Below are 24,822 nucleotides of genomic sequence, written 5' to 3'. Positions count from 1 at the left end.
ATAGAAAAAGTAGAGAATTCTTTGCATTGTTGTTATACACTTAGCTACTAGTCTAGGGGTTTAAGCATTTATCCGTAGACACTAAAAATTCCCCCAAAAAAATTGGTGACTCCATTGGGGAGCGATCATCCGTCTTAGTATTTTATCAGCCTCTTAAGACATTTCTACATATTGTACTTGTGGTCCTTGATTGAATTTCAGTCTTCTTTCATTGAAAATTGAGCCAAAACTATGCCAAATTGTCTTCAAAATTGCTTACTGTCACCAGCGCAGCTCAATGAAGGACAGAGTGCGCTGCAATTCACTTGTCGCATAGGTCCAGTGCGCTTCAACGCACTGTCTCTCACTGTTGCCTGCGCTGATCCCTTGAGGATCAATTTCCCATCTAGGAGCTGAAGTTTTTGAACCAATTTTCTCTTGTTTGAATGATTTGCTGAATGTTAATGATGTCTTGTCTCTGAAAAAAGTGTTTCATCTCTTTAATTGGCCCTACTTAGACTAGGATTGATAAATGTTTCTTATGTGTTTACTTTGTCATTTTTAATATATAGTCGAGAGTTAGTTTTTGATCGATTGATCTTTAGCGAAAGAAAGTGTCGTAAAATCGTCTTTTCCTTTGAAAATTGAATTGTCATCAAATATTCATTCATGAAAGATTGATTGATTGATGTGTGCAAATGATTAGTCTTTTCGTTGAAAGTGCCACAATTCCTCATTTCTTTGAAAATGAAAGTGTCGTAAAGTCTTCCTTTCCTTGAAAAGAAATTGTTGTAAAAACGTCATTTTTATGAAAAGAGTTTATTGATCGATTGTGCATTAGTTTTCCTTTTGTTCATTCACATTAATTGAAACTAAAAAGAAATACATGCATGTTGCATTGAAAGCGTTTGTGTGTGTTGATAAGGAATAGTGTAGGGAATTTGCATTTAGATTATGCTCTTTGCTCTTTGATCAAAAGAAATATGATTGCTCTATCCCTAAGTAGCTAGGGTTTTCGTCGTTAAATTGAATGGAAAGAATGCTTATCATGATAGTTGCATTCCTAGGAATTTTAGAATACATCACGTGGTGAACTTGAAAGGAAAATTCCTAAGCAAGATCAACTTAAACTAAAGATCAATTTACCTAATGTAGCATTGTCATTAATGCAAACATTTAGTGGTTCTAAGCTAGAGACGTGTTCTGACGTCGTAAAACAAAGCAACTATCACTAACTTGTCTGCAATACATACCGAGTTTGATACCTCATTCCACGTACGTGAGTATATCGTAGCTTGTCCACGTACCTTCGGGTATATAGGGCGGTGTTACAGTATGTAAAGTATATGGGAATGCTCTCACTGTGCGGTTTTGCATTAGACAGCGCTTATACGGACTGGGCCTCCATGTACCTTCGGGTATATATGGGAGGAAAACTCTAGGTTGCTATCCATCCTTAAGTAACCGAGTCAGCCGCCTTGTAAATTGTGATACACCGAACATAGCATTCGGGGAGATTGCCTACTTGTACTTCTTGGTTGACCAGGAGGTATTCTGCAGTTCACAGTTGCTTGGTAAACCTTTTGCCTAGTATACCCCTTTTTGTTTATTTCTTTTTTGATAATAAAATTAATTAGCAATCGTGGAGGAAAATCAACCCATACCCCGTCGTTCACGGAGAACAGCGAGCAAACTACCTTTGCCTCCTGAAGCGACACTAATTCGGGCAAAGCGGTCTCACTTAACTGAGTCTAGTACATCAAGAACTCCTAGTTCTTCATCTGAGTTACCTGAATCATCTATTTTGGTAAGTACAAAGACTCCAGTTACTCCAACTATTTCTGGTACATATGTTCCTGAAGAAGAAGTTTCACAATTACCTAAGGACATTAGCACTGATCCTAGTGAAACAGTAACCAAAGTTGTTCAACCACAAGTTGATCCTCAACTTGAAATTTCTCAACAAGAAAGTACTGCTGGACTTGAATCAGTTCAAACAAAAGTTAATCTGGAATCTATCCTAGTTCAAACAGAAGTTACATATGAATTTGAAGTTGTTCAGGAACCTCTTACTGAAACTGTCATTCATTTACCCGAACATCTGGACTTCGAGCTTGAACATTCAGAAGTTGTTACTTTACCAGAAGACGATCAACCGGTTACCCCTCAGACATCAGTAACTATTGAAAATTCAAATTCACCAACACCAGAAATATTTTATGGACCTGTTGGTGAAGTTCTTCCACCGGGTTTGATTTCCATAGAGGAGGAATTAAAAGAAGATTCCACTCCTGGAACCCCATTTCACTTTGGAACTGGGCTTTATGTTTACCCTAGTACTACTGATTTCTTTGCTTCTTTTCAAGTACATGTCGAATCTTAAGGACAAATTTTGGGTCAGTTAACTATGGCTGAACAACCGTCAACATCTTATACTGTATCATCTGATGCAACTGCAATAGATTCTTCTGTTGTAACCTCTTCGATGTTTTCTACCACACCTGAGTCGCACCTGTATGGTGAATCGTCCGTCCCAGTTGGTTACCAATCAATGTCTGGAACCCACTCAGGGGTTACTTCTACACCATGGTCATCACCCATGTCCTCAACCAGAATTTTACCTGGTTCTTCTCTAATGGGAACTCAACAATTTGATCCTGCATATCGGTATCAAGCTGGGCAATCTAGTCAATAAAGACCTATGTATCCATTAAATACTAGATTTCCACCATATGGAGAGCAATATGCTTATTCACCGTATCCTCCTTATTCCGGGGGACTACCATATGGTAATATCCCACAGTATTCAGGTCAACCTGGAATTAGAGTTTGTCAATGGCAACCAACAATGCCAGTTCAACCAAGGCTTGTGTATCCAACACAACCAATGCAAAATGTGTCAGCTATTCCTACTACACCTGTTGTTACTACTATACCACAGTCACAAGTTCAAACTGTTGTATCTCAACCTGTTCAAACTGATCCTTCTACCTTGCAATCACAAGTTTCAAGTCAAGAAGTTCAAATTCCTCAAGTTGTTGTACAACAACCACTTGTTTATGGAGTCCAAAAACAATCTCAGGTTAGTGTACCCTTATCTGGATTGACCCAGGCTTACACTGGTATAGTTTATTCACAACCTGGCCAACCTTTCATTGCTGGACAACAATAACCATTGAATCCACAACAGTTGTACCAACAACAACAATAGTTGATTCAACAACCGTGGCAGCCTCAATTTCAAAAACCCTAATTTCAGCAGTTCCAACCTCAGTTTGGACCTGTTTCACAGGCTCAACCTGGTTTTAGTCAATCTCAAGCTTACCAAGGCCAAGGTCAACAAGGCTTTTTAGGTTATGGACAACCACACATTCAACCTGGTTATCAAAAACCACCTTATACTGGTTTTGTTCAACAACCATACTAAGGCTACCAAATGCAGATGCCCTATGTTAGTATGCAAAGACCTATTGCTCAGGAAATTCCATCATATCCTGGGTATGCTCAGCCTGACTTGAATCGACAGTTACAATTTGTAGCAACTTTAGAATTACCATATTTAAATCGACTCACTAATGATCCAATATTATATGCACCTTGGTGGCTGGTAATTCCGCATAAGTTACCATCTGACATTCCGAAGTTTAACGAAAATCCTAGAGAAGACCTATCAAATCATGTTATGACCTTTCATTTGTGGTGTTCATCTAACTCCTTAAATGATGATTCAGTCAGACTTCATCTTTTCCAAAGAACACTTACTGGTCCACTTGCTAAATGGTACATTGAATTACCAAGAGCTTCTTTTGACAACTTCACTACTTTAACCACTACCTTTTTGACCCACTTTCAGTTACCCATCAAATACGAGACTGGAACAGAACTCATAACTAAATTTAAACAGACTACTGCTACCCATATATCAGACCATATTCATGAGTGGCAGCGTCGTCGTCGAATGGTTAAGACATATGTTCCCAATCAACTTTTAGCTGAGTGGTTCATAAAATCCTTGTTGCCATCAATCCTTTGTGGTTAAGACCTTTCATTTGTGGTGTTCATCTAACTCCTTAAATGATGATTCAGTCAGACTTTGTCTTTTCCAAAGAACACTTACTGGTCCACCTGCTAAATGGTACATTGAATTACCAAGAGCTTCTTTTGACAACTTCACTACTTTATCCACTACCGTTTTGACCCACTTTCAGTTACCCATCATATACGAGACTGGAACGGAACTCATAACTAACTTTAAACAGACTACTGCTACCCATATATCAGACCATATTCATGAGTGGCAACGTTGTCGTCGAATGGTTAAGACATATGTTCCCAATCAACTTTTAGCTGAGTGGTTCATAAAATCCTTGTTGCCATCAATCACCGAGGATGTGGAAAAAGGTGGAGTTGTCACGGAAGAGCAAGTCATTGCTCGTGCCTAATACTTGGATTTTATTTACACACAATCCGGCATGCTTTATGATAAATTCCCAATGCACCTCGACCAGCTTTAATTGTTCCACCTCTTCCACAATCGAGTAAGGACTCTCATGCCGGCGACGGTGTGATCAGTTCTTCAAGCACACAATCAGTAGGAAGACCATCTGGTCAAACTCTTGCTATTTCCAATCAAATTACCAATGCATCAGAAAGTACTCTTGCCTCCGAGATTAATGCCGTGTCATCTAACAAAGACAAAAATCCAAAGCAACCTGCATGCAAGAAAAAGGGGAAGAACAAAAAGAAACAACAAAATTCCCCTCCAGAGAAATCATCTGATTCCTCTACCACGGCAAGGAAACCTCATTATCCATGTCTGATATGTAATGACGAGCATTATACAAGATATTGTCCACATCGCTCTAAGGTCTCTAAACTTTTAAAGACTTCAAACACATCGACAGTGTTGACAGATCTGTTTCCAACCCCAGAAACACATTTGGTTGCAACAGACCATGCTTCCACATCCCAAGTACTCATGTTATCCATCACAAAGCCACAAAATGATGTTTTGGTGTCAACAAGAAACAAAGATTATGGAAATCTGTCGTCATCGAATAATCAAGCCACTAATCAACCTAATCCTTCGACCTCGACTTCATCTGAAGTTGTTCCACCTATTGTACCTGAATTGACAATAAAACCACCAAAGGGAGTTGTGCACAAATCGACATTCAACCCTCGGGCTCGAGCAGCTCAAAACTATAACATAGTAGAAGATCTTGCTCAATCACCTTCAGCTATGTCGACACTCAAGGTGTTGCAAAACTGTCCCTCCCAGAAATAGGCTTTGCTGTCAGCAATAGGTGGAATAGATCCTATGTATTCAAATATTGTGGTTTTTAACCATGCGGGATATTCACCACAGTTACCGGTGCAATTAGCTTTCCTAATCCAAGTAAAAGTTCTCAATAAGAATGTTCACCGAACTATTATTGACGAGGGGGCATCTACTTGCATTATGTCCATGAGCTACTGGAAAACACTTGGTTCATCGCCGTTGTCACGATCACCAACCGTGTTGAAAGCTTTTGATGGAAGAACATATACTCCATGTGGGATTTTGAGTAACCTGCAAATCGAACTAGGGGGAAAAATGGTTACTGTTGAAGTTGAGGTAGTTGATAGAACCTTCGATTACAACATTTTACTAGGAAGGCCTTGGGTATATGCTATGGCTGCTATGGTTTCCACATACTTTCATACTATTGCATTCCCTTTTAAGGGTGGAATCATAGTCATTGATCAGTTAGCCTTTTTTGCCAATAGTTCACAGGCTATGGGAAGCATTCCATTGGTACACGGACCCCCGCTGTCACTTCAAAGTGTTGGAGTAGGTCTCTTTAAAGATCCTTCCCTAATGGGTACTTTTACCCTCCCGTCACCATTTGATTTGGCGGAAGTGGCAAGAGTAGAAACTTGCAACATGATTTCCTCCACCTCATCTGATTTAAGGAGGATTTCCAACCAAATTGAAGTTGATGGTAATCTTGAGGTGTTGCCATTAAGCCCCATTGAATTATCATAGCAATCAATCTTTCAGGCTTGTGCGGCAAACCCAAATCCACACTCAACTTTTGTATGGGTAGATAGGTCATTAAAATATGGTACCTCTTCAGATCCTTTTTCATGTATACATTCTACAGATGAAGGAATCATCCAATCAATGATGATAAGAGAGGAATCGTGGGGAGATTATCATCATCGTTCCCATCTTCTAGATGACAATGAAGATTATTCAAATAAACTAAACCACTCATCAATTGTTGATTTCTTGTCGAATTCTGTTAGAGTAGAAACTGTGGATTATGAGCGTAATTTGTCCAACATAGAAGAAAATATTTCTATAAACATTTTGACCAAGCCTAATATTGTAGAGAGCATTCATGTCAGAAAATATTGTTCTCCATTGAACTTGATAATTACCGTGCTCTGTTTCGAGAATTTAGAGATATTTTTGCATGGTATTACGAGGAGATGCCAGGAATTGACTCAAGCATTGTTGAACATGAGATTAAAATGTACCCTGATCTCAAACCAGTACGACAACAACTTCGACCTGTTCATCCTAAGAAAGCCGTTGCTATTAAAGCAAAGGTTGAAATTTTTTTGCATGCTGGCTTCATTTACCCTGTACCTCTTACCGACTGGGTATCTAACATTGTTCCAGTAATGAAAAAACAAGGGACAATTCGAGTGTGCGTCGATTATAGGGATGTAAATCAAGCATGTCCAAAAGACAATTATCCTACACCCTTTATTGACTAGATTATTGACGAATGTGCCGGATGTGAAATCTTTTCGTTCATGGATGGATTTTCTGGCTACAATCAAATCAATATCCGCCCACAAGACCAATCTAAAACAACTTTTATTTGTCCTTGGGGCACATTCGCCTATCGAAAGTTACCTTTTGGTTTGAAGAATGCAGGAGCTACATTTCAGAGGGAAATGAATTATGCCTTCCATGACATCAAGCACATTGTTCAACCTTATCTTGATGATTTACCTGCTCATTCATGAAAGTAGTCTGATCACCCGCAACATTTGAGAGCAATATTTTTACGGTGTCGACACTACAAGATAAGACTCAATCCACACAAGTGTGTGTTTTGTGTTGGCTTTGGTTGATTGCTTGGATTCGTAGTCTCAAAAGATGGAATTCGACTCGATATAATTAAGGTCCAGGCAATCCTTGACTTGCCTCCACCTTCAAACTTGTTACAGTTACAGAGACTTCAAGGAAGGAAAACTTTCTGAGGAGGTTCATTCCAAACTATGCTGAGTGGGCTAAAGGTTATACGCATCTATTGAAGAAAGAGGTACCCTTCCATTGGGATCAAGTTGCGCAAGCTTCTTTTGATACTCTTAAAGATCCCCTGATTAGAGCATCATTAATGTACACTCCAAACTATCAAAAAGACTATTACCTGTATCTTGCCACTGCAGATACAACCATTGGTATGGTTTTAGTCTAAGAAGAAAGTGGAATTGAACATCCTATTTATTACTTGAGTCGTAATCTCAATGATACAGAAAGTAAGTATTCCTATGTCGAAAAGTTAGCTTTGGCAGCCATTCAAGCTGTACAAAGATTTCGTCATTACATCCTCCTTCGTAAAACTACCATTATATCGGATTGCAACCCTATGACATACATTTTGTCACGTCAATTGCTGGGGGGAAAATATTCAAAATGGATAGTAATTTTGCAGGAGTTTGATTTAGAATTCATCAAGTCTAAATCAAAGAAATCTCTTGTCTTTGCCGAGTTACTTTGCGATCTTCCCTCATCCTCCAATGATTTAACATCAGAAGCATCAATCTTGGATGAGTCTCTGTTTCTTATCTCGTCAAGTGATCCATGGTATGGAGATATACTGGTCTATCTCCAGACCCAAGCTTTTTGGCCTAATACCTCTCGCTCTGAATAGTGACGTACTCGATACCAAGCCAAAGATTATCTGATCATTGGTGATACCCTTTATCGTTGTGGTGTCGATACAATTTTACGTAGGTGCCTCACTCATGAGGAAGCTGAAAAAGCTTTGAATGAATGTCATTCAGGTGCTTGTGGGGGGCATTTATCTGGTTACGCTACTGCACAGAGAATTCTCCGTGCTGGTTACTTCTGGCCAACCATATTCAAAGATTGCATTATTGCTGTCAGAAGTTGCCATGCTTGCCAGATATTTGACCGAAAAACCAGATTACCACCTGCACCACTGCATCCAATCATTTCTGTTGGCCCATTCGCCAAATGGGGCATTGACTTTATGACATGTAACCCCACCTCGGCCGGGGGCATGGGTGTATTATAGTCGTAGTTGACTATTTTACCAAATGGACCGAGGTGATGCCAACATTGAACAACAATGGTGAAACAACTGCTTTATTTTTCTTCAACCATGTGGTTGCCAGGTTTGGTGTACCACAAGCCATAGTTATAGATCATGGATCAAATTTTCGCAATCACATGATGGTTGAATTGACCGCCAAGTTAGGCCTGTCACATGATAGTTCTACTCCATACTACTCGTAAGCTAATGAACAAGTTGAGGCTATCAACAAAGTCCTTAAGTGCATGTTGCAAAGAATGATTGGAGTTCATAAAAGAAATTGGAATTTAATCCTGTACTCGGCTCTGTGGGCATATCAAACCTCGGTGAGAAATGCGACCGGATTTACACCCTTTCAATTGGTGTATGGTTTGGAAGCAGTCTTACCAATCCAATGTGAAATCTTGTCTCTCAAACTTGCGATTGACCTGCTACCTGACACTTCTGAAGAAGAAGCACGTTTCTTAGAGTTAATCCATCTGGATGAAACTTGTCATGATGCCGCATTGGCTAACGAAGCGCACAAGAAATGTATTAAGGCGCAATATGATAAAAATGTCAAGCCTCGTGTCTTCTCAGAAGGTGTCCTGGTCTTGCTTTACGATCAGGAGTCTGATAAACTTGGTGCAAGAAAATTTGAACCACTTTGGATGGGCCCTTATATTGTTAAGTGTGTTTTGACGAAAGGTGCCTATGAGTTAGTAGACTATGATGGGATTCCATTGTTGCAGCCTTGAAATGGGTTGTACCTTAAATGTTACTATGCTTAGTTAAGTGTAGTAAAACTCACTGTATATATGCTTTGATTGCATGTGTGTGTGTGTTTCTTTTAGAGTTCTTATTTGGTTAAGTAATCCACTTTGCATTTGGTGCAGATGTCGAACTTTTCGGAACCATTTGTTGGTTATGCCGATGGTGATAGTCATAGTACGCAGAATTTATCCTCTACAACATGGGCCATTTTCGCTCCAAGCGGTGAGTTAGTGAGTTTTAGAAGGATTTGTATTGGTCGATCGACGAACAACATCGCTGAGTATAGCGCGTTGATTGAAATTCTCTCTGATTCCATTTCACTTGGCATACTCTGAATCATCATTAGGCTAGATTCACAACTTGTTGTACTACAACTTACTGGCATTTAGAAACCCAGAAATTCATCACATGTTCCTTAGATTTCGTATTTTGGAAGGTATTTTGAGTTTATTCAATATTATCATATTTCTAGAAATCTAAACATATTAACTGATTCTCTAGCGAATTATATGTTAAATAGACATTTGCGACATATATAAAGTAAACATTTTCAATTCACATCATTAGTTGAATAGGATTGCATCGCTTAACCATAATAAAACTCTAAAAGTAAAATAGATAGTTGTTTTAATTTTTTTTTACAAATAGTTTGTGTCCAAGACAAAATTTGGTCATCTGACCCAAAAACTCAAAATGTAGGTAGAAAACATCCAAGTAGGTTAGTGCTGCTCATGATAACAGGTCACAGCCTGTGCTATCATGCGTAAAAGTCTCATCCAACGACTCGACACACCAATGGTGTGGCATTGCAGTCACATAGGAAACTCCTTGATCCAGACATTTGGAATGCCTAGGGTTAAATCCTCTATGTGGTCCTGTAGCTCAGCCAATGTCTCGGCTGAATCTAAGTTTCGAAGAACTTCTTTCCCAACAGGTCTCTGTGCTAGCCCACCCGCCTCTCGTTGATGCCCCACAAGTCAAACAGGTCCAACATCTGCATACATTAAAAAAATGTTTTGTTTAGTCTTGGAGATAATAAAAAAACACAAAAAAATGTAGAAACTTTAAAATAAAAAAACACTTTGGTCAAGAAATTTACCTATGACACTCCACTGTGCTCCAACTGGTAACATCAAGTCTGGATCACCACGAAATCCATTCCTAAATATGGATATTCTGCGATGGCCATATCCTATCGATCAAACCACTCAAAGAATGTAGGGGTAAATGAGATCAATGACTGACCAGCATGTCTAGCCATAAGATCTACCCATCTCTGCATCCGTGGATCTTTAGGTCCAGATACACCCAGTGAAATAAGTTGTGGCTGCATAAGTGGAATTCTCTCCAAGGTGAAAGAAATCAAGATCGACCCATAGCCAAAATTATTTGTCTTTCCATTTTTCACCTTGGTCAGTTGTTCTTTTGCGGATGAAAGAATTGCCTCACACCAGTTGAACACTTTTGGCTCTAAACACTCTAAAGCATACTGCATGTATGATATGTTTGCCAAGTGTAGTGTCACGCTGCCAGCTAGTTTGGTGAGGGTAAAGAGGATCGTCCTCAATGGTAAATAAATAACATCCATGATGTTAATATTTCCATCTCTGCTAGGTTGAGCACCTTCCCGGCAGAATTGTTGTATATAGTCTCTCACTGATTCACCTCCTCTGGAAAATCCTGATAGTGAGATGGGGGCACCCCGCCTCGACAGTCTAGTCAGAAAGTAGATGTCATCGATGGTAAATGGGATCACTTTGTCCCTAATGTGAAAGGCCTGATCAGTAGGATCCCATGAACGAACAAGGAACTGTAAAAGCTCAATCTGCTGTCGCATGCTAGATAATCGGAAATACTTGAATAACCAGTAATTCTTTAGGGCCTCAACCATACCATGATTATTTAAGGCAATCATATCTTGTTCCTCGTGCTCTCATTCTCTCCATATAATCACCATTTTGATCCGATGAATGTCTGCAATGCAACCATTAGACAAATTAGGATCCATTTTTTGCAAAAAACAACGGAAAATTTGGGAGAAAATAGCTGTGTAAACTTGGGTTTTGCGCCTAGCACATCCCTCCCTTAGAGACAGTGTGCTGCAATGCATGTAGCCTTCTAGGTGTGTGCAATGCAGCACACCTTTCGATATTGAAAGGGTGCACTGGTTCTAGAGTTCAAAATTGAAACCCTAGGGGCTTAAAAACACAAAAATTTTGCTTAAAACTAAAAATAAATGGAATGAAATGAAAAAGAACAGAGATAGCTCCTACCTTGTCTGGACGGCATGAGAAATGGTCCAATGAATCCTCCGCAATCAGCTAGTGAACTTCGAGGTAAAAACTACTCCAGAGCACCAAAATTAAAGGGTAAATGTGAAATGGTAAAACTTGTTTTTATGTTTATTTCTTGCACACTAATCAAGCAAATATTAGTTTTATTCATTTTTATGCATGAAACAGTTATTTTTAATCTATTTTGATGGTGTTTTGAACATGTTTAACAACTGAAATGTAGAATTTAATGTGCTCAAATGTAAATTGAACACATTTGACCACAAAGAAAATTTTTATCTCTTTTTCGAGCTTTGTTAAAAAAAAAAAAGGAACCCCCTTGGAGTCCTCTTTAAGCTCTTTTCAGACTCTCTAAATATGAAAAGATTGCCGAGTGCTTGTCATTTCCAGCTCGTTAAAGGATAGGAAATGATATCTCTCTTGTATTATTTTACACTTTTTCGGACTTGAGAGATTAACTTACGAAAAATAACTTATGGAGTTTCCTTTTCGTCCTTTTTCAAACTCCCTAAACATGAAAAGGACCGAGTTATCTTTGTCGTTAAACTCGTTAAAAACATCAAATAGCGACAAACTTGTCCATCTAGACAAGACTGAGTTTCACCTTTGCTAGACTCGTTAAAGCATCAAATAGCGATGGATTCGCCCGAAGGGTGAAATTATACAACAAGCATATGTTATCCTCCTCAAGCTTGATAAAAAATAAAGAGGTACTGGTCAGCAATGACTGGGGAAATGGGAAAAAGCCGAGAAAACTTTATGGTAGCAAGTCACTCTTGAACATGACACTTTCACCTCATCACCATGACTATGTGGGTTGGGTCATTCAGCTTGATGGTTATCACACCGTTGGTCTATCATACCATCCATTACTTTGTTTTGGGTCAATGCTACCAATTCATCTTAGTGTCGCCGACATGTTCAAGAGAAGTCATTCCTTTGCAATACCGTAAACCTTCAATTTCATGACCTCCATTCTTGAACCTTCTGTCATCACTCAATTTCTCATCTCCAAAATCATTTACCTCGTTTTGTGTCGTTGATGTGGGATACATCAAGGCCCTCCTGCAATGCGTCACTTCTTGTCAACATCAACACATCATCCAAGAAGTTGACTTAGAAACACCCTTTCAGTACCTTGAGGTTTGCATACATCAATGGCAGGTTTCTCGCTTCCGACGATAGGTTTACATCACTAGCCTTCGACCGAAAGACTTTGTATGGTGTTCGAAATCAAATCATTTATTCACACCATGCGAAATGTACTGTAGTACCTCGAGGGTCATTATCATTATTGGTGATTCCTCTCATGTTTGTTAATGACTTACATCATTGGCTGGTAATCAGATGATGTCTTTCCATGTTTGACTTCAGATCATCTATTCACATGGTTAGACTTGTACTTGAGCAAAAGATTGAACGAGATTGAAGACCCCGGATCTAGTTTCATCCATTCGGGCTGCGATATTTTCAGGAGTACTAAATCAAATGTAAAATGGCCTTACGTTCATGGTCATCTATTCATGGGTCTATATCTGTAGATGAATATATTTGTACATGAAATGAGAGTTTATAAGTTGAACATGGGTATGCCTTCCCTCAACAAGTTCATAAGAAAAATCAAATTATCATAATATGTGTATTGTAATTGATGTAGGTCACCTTTCGCTTCGAAACCTCCTCTCCACATGATAAAGAATTTCACTTGACATACATATTTACAACTTCATGCTTTAGGGAGTACCTGTTATAGATCCATTTGGGCACATCAACCCCAACTTACAGATCATTACTATTAAGGCTCATCAACCCCTAATTTAGTTGTTACATGCCCTAAACAAGTCAACCATCAGAATGCCTAGCTTCCCAAGAAGTTCCATGACCAAAATCATCAAGAAACTGCCTCTAAGAAGATCAGTGCAGGCATGCCTTCATTAGGGTGCGCTGCAATGCATACCATACATTGATAGGGTGCTATGCAGTGCACTTGGTCCCTCTTTGGTTTGCGTTGGGCGAATTTGAATGAAAGTGCATGGGGTTTGGGAATATTCTTATCCATTGGATGCATCTAGAACTTTCCCAAGTTTATCTACTCCTTTGAACTCATATTTGGATGAGGAAGGGAGTTAAGGAACATCAATCCCTTTATCCTTTCCTCCATGGAACTAAATTCTAAGGTTGGGAGGGCATTCATTATCACCATTTATGGCATAACTTCCTTCATTCACCTATAAAAAGACTACTCATTCAAGTGAGCAAGGGATGGAAATTATTGAATTATAGGGAGATGATGTTAGTATGAGACTTGTGTTGATTTCAAGTATTGTAATGATGTCAAAATGTCTTGCTTGTTATGAGGAGAGGATGGGATTGAACTTCAGGAGTGATGCTGAATCAAGAAATGGGTTGTAACTCTTCCTTTTACTAATAAAATGTTCAAATATTTTTCCATATGCTTGTGTTATTCATTTATGCTTTCATATGTGTATCATGTACTTGATTCCATGCTATGTTTAATCAATAGATCATTATCATATGTTTTGATCGGTTGTTTTCTTCTGTCTGTGTGTAGGCACTCTTCAAGCGGATTAAGTATGGAGAGGAGCGACAAAATTGATCAAGGGAGATAAGGAGTAAGCGAAAGCTATAGGTAGGCTTCTTTAACTCTTATTTAATGTGTTGATCATAGAAAAAGTAGAGAATGCTTTGCACTATTGTTCTAGACTTAGCTACTAGTCTAGAGGTTTAAGCATTTATCCATAGACACTAAAACTTCCCAAAACAGAGAGGAAGCTGAGAAGGCTGAGCAGGATAAAAAAATTTTCCACCTACACAAGAGGGTCCAGAAAGACTAAGATTGGTCAGAAAGGGAAAACGGTGTAGGAAGATGACATTCTACAACAACCCAATATGATTACATACAAGGATTGGAAATAAAGGACAAGGAAAAGGAACAACAAGAACAAAAATTCTCAGGTAAGAAGAAAAGAAAGTTGGAAAGGAAAGTTGAGAAATTACAACAGCAGTTTATGTAGTTCGAAGTTTTGGAAAGAGTGGTGAAAAGAGAAAATGAAACACTCAAAATACAAAGCAAGAAATTTCAATATGATAATGAAAAGTTGAAAAATAAGGTTAAGAAACTCAAAGCTTATAAAATGCAAATCTGTAGGAAGGCCTATAATCTTTACAAGCAAAAGAAGGAAATTAAAACCAAGTATCAAATTTTGAAGACAAAGTATGAAGCCCAAATGAACATCAACGCTTTACTTCAGGCAGTAGAGGCAGAAGCAGAGGTAGAAGGCAAATTTTGACAGGTTAGAATTCATTTGCATGAGGGCATGAAAAATCCTGAGTTTGGGGGAATGTTGGTATCAAATTATGACTGTCCATTTCACTTAAAAATCCTCTTTTGTTTATCATTTTTGACCATCTAACCTTCATATTTCATCCATAATCCTTATAAACTAAATGATATGATGTCATTATCATTATTTTTAACTTGAAATTAATTTTTGAAATTATTGTGTTAAAAATGACATTTTCTAGAAAATTACAAGATGTTGTAACTTCCTGTAAATGCTCCATGGTTTGACACGTTGCATAACAGGTTGGTGAATTCGAAGATTGTGGGCATGAATATAAATGTACACAGATGGTGGATCACCTATCCACTTTCGGATTTGAAGAAAATAGGTGCCCGGTCAATGTTGGTCAAACTCAACCACTTTAGCAAAATTTCTAGATTTTGTGAACAAAATTTCTAATTTTTTTTTTTTTAAATATTTTTGTCTAAATGAAGGATTTGAACCAATTTCGACCTCCTTTGATGTAACTGATAAGATTTCATTAGGAGGGGAGGATGAATAGTTTCTTTTGTTATGGAAATTGGTGATAAATAGCTCAAAGGGAGAACTAGATATTTTAGTTTTTGATTTTATGAGAAACTTGGAACAGCCTATGTGTGACTTTTGATTTTCAAATTTAAATTCAGAGCTACAACATTGAGTTCAGCCTATGTTTTCAGATCCAATAATCTTCTTCACTTGAGTTAGCTTACAATGTGCTTGCGATGGAAGGGCCCCCACTACGGAGCTAGTATACTCCTTATTTAGTTTTCTTTCTAAATTGCATTGATAAATCTAATATTTAGAGTTTGCTATTTCATTTATGTGCTGCAAGTTTATGCCATTAAAAGTTGTTAATTTAAAGATTTGTATTTGTTGTGAAAGAGACTTGTAAAAGGACTCAACCAATATCCATCTTAAGGATTAACAAACATGCTTGTTATCTCATGATTTTGATTTTAGAATTGATTCATAATTCATGATTTGGAATGCAGAATTCAATTAGTAATTAGCTGAATGAATCTTGTAAAAGAATCACTTACTATTTGATTTCTAGCACTACTCATATTGGATATTGTTGTGAATAACTAAGCTTTAGAATTTTTTTTGAAAGGGACTCTATAGAAAAAAATTCTTGTAAAGGAATTGTAGAACCCATAACAAAGGAATTAATATGCTGTTTTTGTTACCTAGGCAATCAGAATTTCATTAGATTTGTTTTCATCTAAATTGATGCTTAAGTGCTTGAAAAGACAAGGAAGGACCTCTCATAAGAGAGCATTGTTAATTTCATTCCACTAGGCTATCATTGGAACCCTAGATCCTTCTATATATATATATATATATATCTATATATATATATATATATATATATATATATATATATATATATATATATATATATATATATATAGATATATATATTAGATGAGTGCCTCTAAGTGTACTTTCTCAGGTTGATAAAGGGATTAGAGCTTAACTTACCTTAGTAAGTAAAGTCCAAACAACAACTTTAAAATTTATTTTGCAAACATGTACCTTTCCATCGATAAATGCCACCTTGTAACCTATGTCTTCCATTGCCCAAATGGACACCAGGTTCTTCTTGAGATCAGGTACATAAACAACTTCGTGTGAGTTACCCTAATCCAATTGAAGAGTAACATTTCCTACACCCTTTATGGGATAGGTGGCATCGTCTCTGAGTATAATCTCCAAGTTTGTTTCCTTCTCTATCAGATTAGAGAGTGCTTCCTTGTATCCGGTGAAGTGCCTTGAGGCACCGCTATCAATAAGCCAATTTCCCAACGAGTCTGGAGGAGAGGTAGAGGAGAGGGCCTATATTAGATAATACTCCTTTTTCTTATTAGAAACAACATTTTATTCTTCATACCTGGAGTTTCTTGCTTTCTTGGAGAGTCAGACATTTCCTTGATATCCTGCATTCCTTGTACCCGTCATTCCTTCGATCATTGAATATTCCCCTGGAATGATTGTGATCATCATCATGTGATGTGTCCCTTATATTTAGACACTCCCTCACATAATGGCCAAACTTATTGCAAGTGAAGCATTTTCTTTTCCTTCTACCCTTAGATCTGGGCTTTCCATTGAAGTGAATTTTAGGTAGGCCACCAGATGTTTGTCAATGGAATCTCTGATAATCTTCTTCACTTTGACTTCACTGCTGGTGCATTTGATGGAGGCTCAGGGATTTTACCCTTCATAATCTAGCACTTCTTTCTCTTCCAATGTCATATCCAGAGACTTATTCCATTCGTGATAATCAAACTTTTCATTGAGCTTGTCTTCGACCAGAAGTGGGATGAGGAACCCATTGATCCTTTTGTCCTTTCCAACTGCCTTCGGTGATTTCTCTTTCACTCTTGCTTGGGATTTGTCTTCACCTCACTTATGATACCATGTTAATTTTAGGTATGTTCTATGCTTAGAGAAATTTACTTCAGTTTTTCATAATAGCTCAATATCAATTCCAGATTAGCAATCACATCAGCATGATAGTAAAATGTAAATAGAACATAAACATAAACAACAGAAGACAAGCCAAGACAAGAGGACACAAGATGTGGCACTAGCCAGGGACAAACCCCAATGTGGGGAAACCCTTGATCAAATCTTCTTATATTCTTCAATAGTTCAGCAGAGAGAGAGAGATAGTACAAATACATAAATCTGATATTTATGACACAATAGAAAATACATCATTATGACAATCTTCAATCATGAAGAGTACTGCAACATGTCCGGGTGCAACATTACTCCAATTTCTAGCCTCTCCAACAATTCTAGTTACGACACAATATGTAGCCCTAAACTCCCATGGTTGTGAGAAGTTGCAGATCTGATGAAGGCACCTGAGGCAGACATAAAATTCCTCCAAACAGTCCAATAGAGCAGCTCTAAAAAACCCCTTAAAACATCCTTAAAATAGTTACATAATCATCATTAATGCAGCAACACAAAGGAGTAGACTTCAATGCGTAACATAGATATATCAATTTAGCAGACAGTCCTTAAGGCATGATCATACCAGCTTCATTTACCTACAACAAACACTATTTTTTATTCATGCATTTCAATGCTGTGATAAGTTACTTTCTTGCTGTGTTTAAGGGCTACCTTGTTGGCTGTAGGTAGTAACCTTAACATCCTTTTCTTGTTTCCGTTTAGGCATGCATATGATACCTCCTTGACTGTGGCCTAGACTAGGCTTTATAAGAGGTCTCAAGGCTCTCCTTCTTGATGCGTATAAGTGTCTTCTTACTACTAAATAAGAGATTCACAAACAATGACTAGGGCATCAGTGTATAAGGCCTTTTCTGCCAGCATATAGGAGCCTCTTGACAACGTATGGAAGACCATGGATATGCCTCCTTATGTTGTTGATTAGGGCTGCATATTGAAGATCCTTAGGACAACAAGAAGGTATCTACTTTGACTGTGGCTAGGTCTAGATAAAACAATGGCTAGGTATCCTTAATTGGACTGTGGATTAGGGCCTTCATGAATAGCGTAGAGATCCTCTTACTTGCTGCTTGTTAGGAACCCTTAGACTGTGACTAGGGCACCTTTAAGACTGCAGATATATCTCCTCCTTAATGCTCCTAGAGCTCTCTTTTAACTGAGGCCAAATCTCTTCCTTGCTTGTGGCTAAGACTCTTCCTTACTGTGCTTAAGGTAAGGCAAGATATCCCTCCCTCTAGGACTAAGTATGAGGAAGCATTAGCCCTTCCTTGACTGCGGATAAGGGCACAACTGAACAACAGCTTGAGCTCCTAGATTGGACTATATCTAGGGAATCTTATCTCCATTAAGACAACATATAGAACCCTTCTTGACTATGGCCAGACTGTCTCCTTTCCTCCCGCGTCTAGGGCTTCATCATCTAGACCTCTCTTTAGGGCAGTGTATAAGACTCCTCCATGACTGTGATTAGGGCACTCCCTCTAGATCTCTCTTTCACCAAAACCCAAAAAAATGAAGAGAGAGATTATAAGAGATGAGTGTGTACAAAATGACTTAAAGTCCTCTTCTATTTATAATAAAAAGTTGAGGATAGGTTGGGGTAATTTGGTTGCTGGCCGACCTTAACGAATTGTCACATAACACAAATAAATTCATATCTCCATGAATACATTTCGGAATTGGATGATCTTTAGATCAATCCTACACCTCTCGATGAGAGGAATCCAAGAAAAATATCAGCTGCCATATTTAAGATGACCCACATGGAGTTTGGCCCTAGTTTCCAATTTTAATGACATCTTGCGACCCTTCACCAATGCATTCGTGGTGGTGTATTTAGATGACATCTTGATCCTCAACCAGAATTGGTGTTGTGGGGGAAAATGCCTCTGCAGGACGATCCTATCCACCTAAGGTGTGACAGTGCCTTAGCAACAAACAGAAACAGCTATTCTAGTATTCTTCCTTTATGAATTAAGAATGAAGAGAGATGGATGGACTAACCGGTGTCTTCCGTTTGTCCCTCGATCTAGTTTCTCTTCTCTTTGAGAGTTCCCAGCTACTTGCCTTCTCGCTCACCCAGCTTCAACAGGTTCCTGCAAGATCACAAGAAGAGAACACTACACAAAGACATAGATTCATATTCATAACTAGTTCAGGATTAGAAATAAACTAAACATACTAATGCAATCATACATCAAAGATACATCAGTATATAGGAGAAACCAAGATAGCTTTATTGATGAATAACAAGGTTCAGGAGGAGATACAACCAAGAGAGTTCCAATCCAGCATCTCCTTCCCAGCAAATGAAATTCCTATCTTCACCTCCCTTCAAAGCATTAAGCACCCAATGATTCCAATCTCAAACCAACAACAATTCTTTGCAATAACAAAATTCCAGCCTCTAGATCTCATGGAGGAGAGATCCATATATAGATGTTTGGAGTGAGGATGAGTCAGCTTGTGATCTGACTAGTGTCCTCTCTCTTTGTCAGTTCTTACTTCCACTTGGATACTAAGAGCCTCTTACTCATCACTTAGTCGAACTCAGCAAGGCATGTGTCATGGAGGAAGATTCTGGAAGCTTCCACAGTCTTGAAACCTCTCACAAGAGACCCTGACATTTGTCATTTCCCGCTCAATGCACCCTGGTAGTGCTTCCACCTGCGTTGCAATGCAACTAGCCAGTGTAACCTCTGCATTTCAACGCAGGCAGCTAGTGGAGCTTCTGAATTGATCCTGAATTGACTTGTTTTTAAGCAGTTTCTGGTGGAGAACTTCTGTGAATTGCTGTGGTTTGTTAGCCTTGTTCCTCTAGGAGTAGGAACAACATGTTTAGGGACTTTGGATCCCTTGGATTATGGACATTTCATGCTTATAGCTGTAAGGCACAAAAATGTCTATAACAGTTGCCCCCTAAAGTATGAGGTCGTTTATCGGGTGAAATGCTTTATTAGGAGGATCTGAAGTTCTTTCATTGCTGGGAGGAGACCTGTAATACAATACAATACAATACATTATTTTCATACTTTTTTCATGATCTAGCCGAGGCGGGCATTCCCATGCTCAGCATTATAAATTCATTTTCATGTACATATAACAGACAATCGTCTGATGATAGACTGATGATTCTGATAGAGCCATCATCCTTTTGGTAGGATGATTATCTGTGCTGTAAAGCTGTACATTTCCATGTCTTTATTTTCTGAATATATATCGCAACCCGGATGGATGAAACTAGATCCGGGGTCTTCAATCTCGTCCGATCTTCACTCTAAGTACAAGTCGATCCATGTGAGAATTGCTCTGAAGTCGAACATGGAAAGACATCGCTTGATTACCAGTCAATGATGTAAACGGTTAACAAGCGCGAGAGGAGTCACCGATAATGATAATGACCCTCAAGGTACTGCAGTACAATTCACGTGGTGTGAATAAAGGACTTGGCGTCGAACACCACGCAAAATCTTTCGGTCGAGGGTCATTGATGTATACCTGTCGCCGGAAGCGAGAAACTTGCCATTGAGGCATGCAAGCTTCAAAGTACTGAAGGGGGTGTTCCTAGATCAACTTCTTGGATAATGAGCTGATGTCGACAAGAAGCGATCCGTCAAAGGAGCGCCTTAATGAATCCCACATCGTTGACACGGAACAGAGCTAATGATTTTGATGGAGGTGAAAACGATCTGATGACATATGATTCAGGGTGGCGGTCATGAAAGAGTATAATGTATGGTAGTGGATGGGACACATGTGACTTCTCTGAACGACTTCTCTTGAACATATGGCGACACTGATGCGATGGATTGGTAGCATTACCCCAAGTATGGATGGTATGGCGAGACCATGGTGATGTGACCGGCGAATGAAACAACCCAACCCGATTGTGGTACAGAGGAAAAGTGTCATGTTCAAGAGCGACTTGCTACCATCAAAGTTTTCTTGAGTTTCTCCCAATTTTTCCCCAGTCATTGCTGACCAGTACCTCTTTATTTTTGTCAAGCTTGAGGAGGATAACATATGCTTGTTCTATAACTTGCCCTTCGGGCAAGCCCATCGCTATGTTTTAACGAGCCTAGCGATAGGGAAACTCGTTCTCGTCTAAAGACAAGTTTGTCGCTATTTAATGCATTTAACGAGTCTAACGACAAGGATAACTCGGTCCTTTTCATTTTTAGAGAGTCTAAAAAGGTACATAAAGTTAACTCCAAAAGTCCTTTTTCGTCATCTAATCCCTTAAGTCCGAAAAAGTATAAAACAATACAGAAGGGATGAATTTTCGATAGTTTTAACGAGCCGAATAAAACAAGCGCTCGATCTTTTTGTGCAACAATCCCTCAGGTCCAAAAAGATTAAAATCTAGAAGGGGGATAGCTCTTCCGTCACTTTAACGAGCTGGAAGGCCAAAACTCGGCAATCTTTTCATATTTTACGAGTCAGATGAAAATAGCTTAAAGAAGACTCGTCTTTTGAGGAACGAGTGATAAAAAGGGGTAGCAGCTGATTCCAGGGAAGGATTGGAATTTCCAAATCACGGCAGTGTCACAAGGATGGCTAGTGAAATCACTCTTCGCAGCTGTTCCTCAAAATGGGTAAACAATCATATGGAGGTGAATGATCGGCCAATGGAAAAGTGAAGGTGATGGGTAAACATGACCAATGCTTTAATGGCTGATGATATTACATTCACGGTGGTTATTTACCGGAATAGTTCATTTTTTAACGAGCTTAAACGCGGGTGGAAACATTTGCTCGATCTTATGTTTATTTTTTAACGAGCATGAACTATGCGCTAAAACTGCTCGGATCTTGCATTTATTTTTTAACGAGCATGAACTGTGTGCTAAAACTGCTCGATTAATCCAGTCATATGATAAGAATGTCTCATTAAGATTCTATTTTTTATGGAGCTTCATCTTACAAAGCTTTGCTCCGGATCCTTTCTTTATGCAAGTTCGGAAACGACTAATCCTACGAGTTTAAAGGGTTAGACCTACAGGTTTAAAGGGAGGACCTAAAAATTAAAAAAATTAAAAAGCCGCCCCTTGCTTGCACTCCAAAAGGTTTGCATGCCCCCAGGTATAAAACAGAGTTTCAAGGTTACCCCTACTTCATCTTCCTCCAAAACATTTGTTTTACCGAGAGAGGCCTACCTCTTACAGGCTACCCAAAGATTGTTTCGTTATTCTTTCAACAAAACACTTCTTCGGCGGTGTCTACCGAGATAGACAAAGGTGAGGCGCCAAACATGTAGCTTTGACAAGAGAATCATATTCTAGAATAACCCCTATTCCAACCACGGACGGGGTACAGACTAGTCATATTCTCCCGCGGAAACCTACCCTGTACCCAAAGTTTTCCTGCCGAAGCAGACCAGGACGCATGCCCCCTGGGTTCCAGTCATATCCTCCCGGATTACTCGCGCTCATCAGGAGGACGGACCGTGGGTTGAGACATTTCTTGAGTGAAGAGACCATTTAGGGATGGTATATGACTATTTGTGATGCGTGATCCGGGGAATGAAAGTTGATCCACGCGCTTGACCATTCTTCCTTCATGCGGAAAACACATTACTCTAAAGAGTGAGGAGACGATGGCTCCCATGCAATATATATAGTCTCGTCCAAGGAGTAGGTTATAATCCAAGGGTCCTTGAATGACCATCACGTTCATTTGGACGGTCTTCCCTTTCAATGCGATTGGCACATTGGGAAGAATCCCTAAAGGTCGACTGGTTCCTTTATCGAAGCCTGTCAGATTTCTCGTTTCAGGCAAAAGCGCTGGCGAACCAAGCGCTTTCCAAGCAATAGAGGAAAGGATACTCACAGATGCCCCCTCATCAATGATGGTGCCAACCATTACCATTTTGTATATTTGAACGATAATTCTGAATGGTATACTTGCTGGCAACCGGGGTCTGCCTAGTTGGTTCCAGTCGAAGGATACAACTAGGTTGCTTGGTGGTGGGACCGAATAGACAGCCGGGTATGACTCTAACGAAGTTCCTTCTTGCGATAAAGGAATGGGAAAATTGCCCCCTTGTTCGTCGGAGTCTGTGTTGATGAAGAGAATTTGGACGGTGTCATCTTTATTCTCCTTTGTGATGGTATCATTCGAAGATAGAGCCTCTGAAGGAAAAACCGGGTCAACTGCCACCTCAACCTTTTGACTTTCGTCAGGTATGGATTCAGATGGTTCATCTTCAATGATAGGTGCTTCGGCTGACCACCTGAGCGGGCCAGCCGGGTTCTTAACTGGTGAAGGACTTGGCAGGAGTTTTTGATATCCGGGAGGAAGTTGCACTGGTAAAACCGGGTGATCTTCCAAAACTCTTTTAGCCTCGTCTAAGAAGGGACAACGGTGGATGGCATGGTCACCTTCACACAGTTTGCAGGGAAATCTAGCTTTCCCTCTCTGTCCTGTGGCTTCACTTTCACTAGTTGACGGTGTGCTGTCAACATGGCTATCAGAGGTTGACGCCACCAAATTGTGCAAGCGGGGAGACCAGTCCCTTAGTATCCGAGGGATACAAGGACAATCTCTGTGAAAGTGGTCTCCCTTGCATATGACACATGGCGATTTAGGCCTGGTCAGTGCAGTGTGTGGATTTTCATTAGACGCCATTCGCTTGCCCCCAGTCGCTTTTGGCTCCTTCTTCTTCTTTTCTTTCTTCTTTTTCTCCTTCTTCTCCTTAGGAGCTTGGCTTTTGGCTTGGCCAGCTTCATTATGCGAAGAGGAAGGAGGAGAGGAAGAATTATAGGAAGTGGAAGGCTGGTGGGTAGCTCTGGACCGGTCTAACTGCTGATTCGATTGTTCAGGAGTAGTGGTGTTTTGAACAACATTAGTTGAGAAGAGCCAGACAGGCAAGCCTATTGTCAGTCCTGGAAGCGACAATGTGGCCATATGGGGCGCTCCAACATCTCCCCAAGAGGAGAAGGGACTAGGACTTCCACCAAGTGGAATTCCTTGGTTGGAGGGCTCCATTTTCTCAACTGAAAGATCAACGCGGGAATAAGGGTGATTTATTATTCCGTTAAAATAAATTTTAATGACGCTTTAGACACAACTTGTTTTTTCAATTTTAAAGAGTCGAGAAAAAGCTAAAGATGACTCTAGTCTCCTTCGATGTTTTAACGAGCCCGAAGTGACAAATGCTTGGATGGACTTTTTCCGTTATAGAGTCTGAAAAAGGCCAAAAGGAACTGCTCTGGAGATCTAGGTAGAGGGTGTGCCAAACTTTTCGCAAAACCGTAGAATACTTTTTAAGGTACGGGCGGTCAATCTTCCCGAATGCTGTGTTTAGTGCATTGCGATCAGTAGGGCGGCCGACATGGCTTCCTAAGGATAAAGGTTTTATGCCTATAGGGGTCTCCCAATATATACTCGACGGTACGTGGGAGCACAATCCGTACTGGCGCTATCGTCCCTCAGGAGGAATCACCCACCATCAGCGAGATCGACAGTCAGCAGGCTTTACGACGCCGGAACACGTCTCTAGCCTAGACCTCTATGTTGTGCGTTATGTTACAAAGCGTTATTAAGTTCATTCAGTTTATTTTATGTTGATCTTTCTTAGAAGTTTGCCTTTTGAGGTTCACCACGAGATGTATAGACAACTTCCTA

This window comes from Pinus tabuliformis, chromosome Q, assembly GCF_031772625.1.
Source record: "Pinus tabuliformis cultivar Carrire ecotype Pingquan chromosome Q, CPIR1, whole genome shotgun sequence".
NCBI classification, from domain to species: domain Eukaryota; kingdom Viridiplantae; phylum Streptophyta; class Pinopsida; order Pinales; family Pinaceae; genus Pinus; species Pinus tabuliformis.
This window is presented reverse-complemented; position numbering follows the sequence as displayed.